This window comes from Chionomys nivalis, chromosome 5 (assembly GCF_950005125.1).
Source record: "Chionomys nivalis chromosome 5, mChiNiv1.1, whole genome shotgun sequence".
NCBI classification, from domain to species: Eukaryota; Metazoa; Chordata; class Mammalia; order Rodentia; family Cricetidae; genus Chionomys; species Chionomys nivalis.
Genome location: NC_080090.1, coordinates 62,010,628 through 62,016,109, shown reverse-complemented (window position 1 = coordinate 62,016,109; position 5,482 = coordinate 62,010,628). Strand labels below are relative to the sequence as shown.

Here is a 5,482-nt window from a genome sequence, read left to right as displayed (position 1 = left end):
TAGCTTGAGTCAAGTTGACTCAAAAAAGAAAAAAAGCAGCTAGGAGAGAAGGAAAAGAAAGGAAGGAGGGGGGAATTATATAGGTACATTTTATTTTCAAAAAATAACGTATTTAAGAGGTAGACTAGCTGATTGGATTAAAAATACAAGATCCTGATATTTGTTGATAGCAAGATATATCTCACTAAAAAAGAAACAAACTAAAAGTCAAAGAATGCAATAATATATGCCAATGAATTTGAAGCAGGAAAAAAGAATCAATAACCATTTTTATATCTGACAGGTTTATATCAATTTATATCAATCCAAAATTAGTCAAAGGGGAAAGAGGGTTACTGAAAAATAATAAAGAAAGCAATTCATCAAGAAAATATAACATTTATAAATATATATTCACCAACTGTTTATACAACTAGTTTCATAAACTTAATACTACTGGAGATAAATGGGTCTATAGGTCTAGATTCAATAACAAACAGTGGGCCAATTTAATATTCTACTCCTACCAATTGACAGCTTACCCAGTCAAAAAATAAAATAATAAAGAAATGATAGGCTTAAACTACTTCATGAACAAAACAAATTTAACAAATATTAACAAAATATTCTATTCAATGGCTGCACAATACAATACATTATTCTCATCTGTGGAGATCTCTAAAATATGCTACAGTCTGGGTCACAACTCATATCTAAGAAAATAGAAAACACTATAGATAATACCATATGTATGTATGTATGTATGTATGTATGTGTGTGTGTGTGTGTGTATTCCCCCGAGGAGGTGTACCATTCCTGAAAGTACTGCAATACCAGGTCAATGCATGGAGTGGACAGAGCAAGCTCCTATTCCAACTCCTATTTCCAAAAATCCATTTAATATATTGTCCTCAGACAGAGGACGTATCAGATATTAAACTAATAAGAACAGATACTATACTTGATCTTAGCCAAAAGATTGAGAAGCGATGATAATACCTTACATTTTATACTATCATAATGGAATAAAACTAGAAGTTAATGACAATAGAAGCCACAGAAACTACACAAACACTGAAGATTAAGTAATATACTCAAGTAATTAGTGGTTCACTGAAGAAACTGTGGGAAAAATAAAATGACTTCTAGAATTAAATAAAAACAGCAACATAGTCCACAATGACCTTTGGGAGTCTAATGAGAAGCATCATAGCTTGGAAAGCCTGTATCTAAAAATCAGAGACAGTTCATACAAACAAGCTAATGGTGAACTTCAATATCTTAGAAGTATGAGAAAACTCGGAACTAGTAGACAGAAATAAGTAAAGGATATCAGAATAGAAATTAATGAAATGGATACTACATTAGAAATTCAAAATAATAATTAAAAAACAAAAATTGGTTCTACTTTGGTAGAAAGTAGAAAGACACAAATTAATAAAATTAGAGATTAAAACTACATCACTGCTGGGCAAGGTGGCACATGCCTTTAATTCCAGCACTCAAGAGGCAGAAGCAGGCAGATCTCTGTGAGTTTGAGACTTGTGTGGTCTACAGAACAAGTTCCAGTGTACCTAGGGCTAGACAGAGAAACCCTATCTCAACACCCACCCACCCCAGGCAAAAAAAAAAAAACAACTTACATCACCACTAATGCTAATGAAAGTAAGGTAAGTATTTAGCAATAAAGACCCATGTTCCAATAAACTAGGAAATCTAGAAGAAATGGATAAATTTTTCAAAACACAAGACTTACTCTTACTAAAACAGGAGTATGCAGACAGTTTAAATAGGCTAATGAACAATAAAATTGAACCAGAAATGAAGTCTGTCAACTTAAATAAGCCTAGGGCCAAGGGAACTCACTGATCAATTCTACCAGGTACTTAACAACAATAATACTTAAATTATTCCATAAACTATTTTTAAAAAGTAAAACTGGGAAATTTATTTTATAAAGTCAATATTCCCCTAATGACAAAACTAGAAACACAATAACAAAAAGAAAAAAGAAAAAACCCTGGGGAGGAAACCCTTTATATCACCCTATAGTTTGTACTCTTATCACGGGGGAAGCCAAGGCAGGAACTGAAGTGTAGGCCATGGAGGAACACTACTTCCTGGCTTGTTCTCCATACCTTGCTCAGTCTGCTTTCACACATTACCCAGAACTACATGTCCAGAAGTTATACCGACCACAGTAAGACATCAAACATTATTCAAGTAAATGTCCACACAGGTTTGTCTATTGGTCAATCTAACGTAGTTATATCCTCAATTAAAGTTCCCTCTTCCCAGATGACCCTGACTTGGCTTAACTTGGAAACAACAACAAAAACAGGATATTTGCAGAACACCTTTTTAATGAGAGTAGACACAGAAAATTTTTCAAAAAAATATTTGCAAACAAAATTCAAAAATGCTTTTGGAAAATTATACACCATGACCAAGTTGACTTCATTTTTAGGAATGCAAGCATAGTTCAACATATACCAATCAATGAGTGTGCTATAGCACATAAACAGACTCAAATCACAAAAGAACTAAAACTCACATCATCTCAGGTATATAAATATAATATATATAATAAAATATCTAAATATAATACATAATAATATATATATTACCCCTATGTCTGAAGTAGAGTAAAATTTTCCCATTCTATAGGCTCTGCTAATAGTTTTTTCTGCCATGAAAGAGTTTTTTAATTTCATATAATTCTGTTTGTCTATTTCTGAGACTATTCCGCAAACTTGGGGTTCTACTTATGAATTTTTTGTCTGTGCATATATCCAGAAGTATTTCCCTACATTTTCCTTTAGCAGTTTCAATGTTTTCCATTTTAAGTTAAGGTTTTTAACCCAAGTTTAAATTGGCTTTGTATAGAGTAAAGAGATTCATATCTACCTCCATTCTTCTGCAGGGAGATATCCAGTTTTGCCAGGAAAATTAAATGAAAAGGCTGTCTTTTCTCCAGTGTATATTTCTAAAACACTTATAACAGTTGGGTAGCCATACCATGTGTTTCCTTCTGGGCCTCTGTCGCATTCCGTTGCTCTACACATCTCTGTTTGCGCCAGGACTACACTTGGTCACTGTTGTGCTTGGTACAGTAGGAGACCAGGAAACGTAATTCTCTGGCTGTGTTTTCTGCTTATACTTGCTTTGTGTATTCATGGACTTTGGGATGTAAATAAAATTTTTGGATTTTTTTTCTGATTCTGTAAAGCATAATATATGATTTCTTTAATGTGATTTAGAGCTCAGTTTGCAAGGTTTGGTTTGTTTGTTTAGATTTTTGCATCTGTTTATCAATGAAATAGATCTATAGTTTTCTTTCTTGTTGTGTCTTTATCTTGCTTTTGTATCAGTGCCATACTGTCTTTAGAGAATACATTTTCTTAAGAGAATGAAATTATATCGTTTACGGGAAAATGAATGTAATTGGTGATCACCATGCTAGCAAACTAAGTCAGTCTCTCCAAGACAAATACTTTGTACTTTTCCTCATATGAGGCACCAGGACTTGCACATGCTGTAATTTGGGGAGTCCCTTCATGGTTTTTAGTTGGTACAGAGGAAATCGGTGTCCCTTCTTGGGGGATTCTTAGTCTTACTAACAAAATAATTTAAGAATGGGTTCAAATGGAAGTACAAGGATCATTTTATTTATTGGAGTTCAAAAGAAAGCATCCCATATCCGGCATGCTATACAGAAGCTCAGAGCTGTCTGAAGCAGGAGAATGGGATGGAGAGGGGGGAAAGCAAGACGACATGGAGGTCAGACTCAAGTTGACTAGTAGACACAAGCAGGTAGAAGACATTAGGCAAAGACTACAGAAGCCCAAAATGTTGGGAAAACATGGAGAATTAAGGAAAGCATGCTTAGGGAAAAGAAGACCGAAAGAAAAAAAGGAGAAGTTATTCTAAATAATTCAGAAAATCAGCCAGACTTGCCAAGTCGCATGCCTGTGGCCCAGTAAGCTACTGCAGTAGGGCAGGGATTCAGGGAAGGAGAAGTACAATGACTCATTAGAATTTTCCTACCTATCTCTTTAGTATGGCTTAAGGTGAGCCTACCTTCTTTTCTCAGCCAAGTGCTTGATCCTGCCCATTTACTCTTAGGTCTCCATCCAGGCCAGAGATTCTATTCTCTTGACCAGAATGAGTTTTTCTAAATGGATCTTTATTGCTACCGTAACATCAACATACGCAAATGTGCTGTGGGAGCTCCTTCAGCCAATAGCCTTTAAGATACCATGCCCATGAGCACAATGTAGGAAGAGAAAAAGAGCAAAGAGGAAGGAGACTAGGAAGCAGCAATATAACATGTAAACGTGGTCAAAGTACATGAGACCCTTGACTGAAAATGTCATTTTATACCTATCACTTTGTGCTGTGGCACAGTCTTCATACACTGTAAATATGTATTATTCTCATTGGTTAATAAAGAGCTGACTGGCCTATAGTGATTGGGCAGGACAGCCGAACTAGGAAGATGCTGGGAAAAAGAAGGGCACAGTCTGAGGAGACGCCGTGAGATTCAGAACAATCAGGATAGGAAGTACGTGCATGAGGTAAATGAACTTCGGGGCAGCTCATAGATGAATAGAAATTGGTTGGTTTAAGTTATAAGAACTAGCTAAAAACCAAGCTTAAGCTGTTGGTGGCGTATTTATTATTAATAGTAAGTCTCTGTGCATCCCCCCCCAAAAAAAAAAAACTCCACCTACAGCTTTGCACAGTGAATAAATGCAAATACAAAACTAAAACAAAATGCCCTTGTTACATTTCAAAGAAAAGAAAGAACCTAGGTTGCAACACACACACCACGTGAGTGAACCTCACGACAACCATTGGTGCTTGACAAAGTTCCAGCATTTCAACTTTGTGGATCATAGTTCTCCAGGACCCCTTTACTTCCATTTTTAATGAATCCCACTTTATGCCTTTCCCTTTGGGAAATTTTGCTTGGGCTTTGGTGAAGGATAAAAATGTGTACAATCGTAGTTTCTTTAAACAAAATAGTTTTTTGGAAAAAGTCCCCATTACTGTACGCTCACATAGCTGATAACTCTGCTTACTTCCATGCACGTTAGTACCAAGCTGCTAGAAAATTAAGATACCATATGTTTGATAAATAAGGTATATTTGATAATCAAGATTTATAAATTCATAAGGTCGACTAGGGTTCACAGTAGTGTTTGTCTAGCTTCGTCCTTGCTCACTTTAAACTTTAGCTATTTGGATAAACCAAGGCATACAAAAAAACTGCAATATTCTATAATGGAGTATCTGATTCTCGAGAAAATCCTTATCCCAAGGTCAGGCATTTAGACAAGTCCCCAATTCCTCAGGAGCTTAAAGAAAATTCCTGTTTGCTAAGAAAGGGGAGAAATTCTTATCTCTGGCAAGAGGAACTAGCAGCCCTTCCGTTAACATGTGACCGGTGCCTATTGTCATCTCAAGCCCCCTCCCAGTTCACACATCTCCTTTTCCCATT

At 35.7% G+C, this 5,482-nt stretch overlaps 1 non-coding gene across 1 annotated transcript; it reads right to left on the bottom strand.

Moving 5' to 3' along the window:
• Positions 1-779: 779 nt before the first annotated feature.
• LOC130875263 (U2 spliceosomal RNA) lies at positions 780-970 on the bottom strand. Its single transcript, XR_009057195.1, has one exon. It is a non-coding gene; the product is annotated as a U2 spliceosomal RNA (small nuclear RNA).
• Positions 971-5,482: the final 4,512 nt, after the last annotated feature.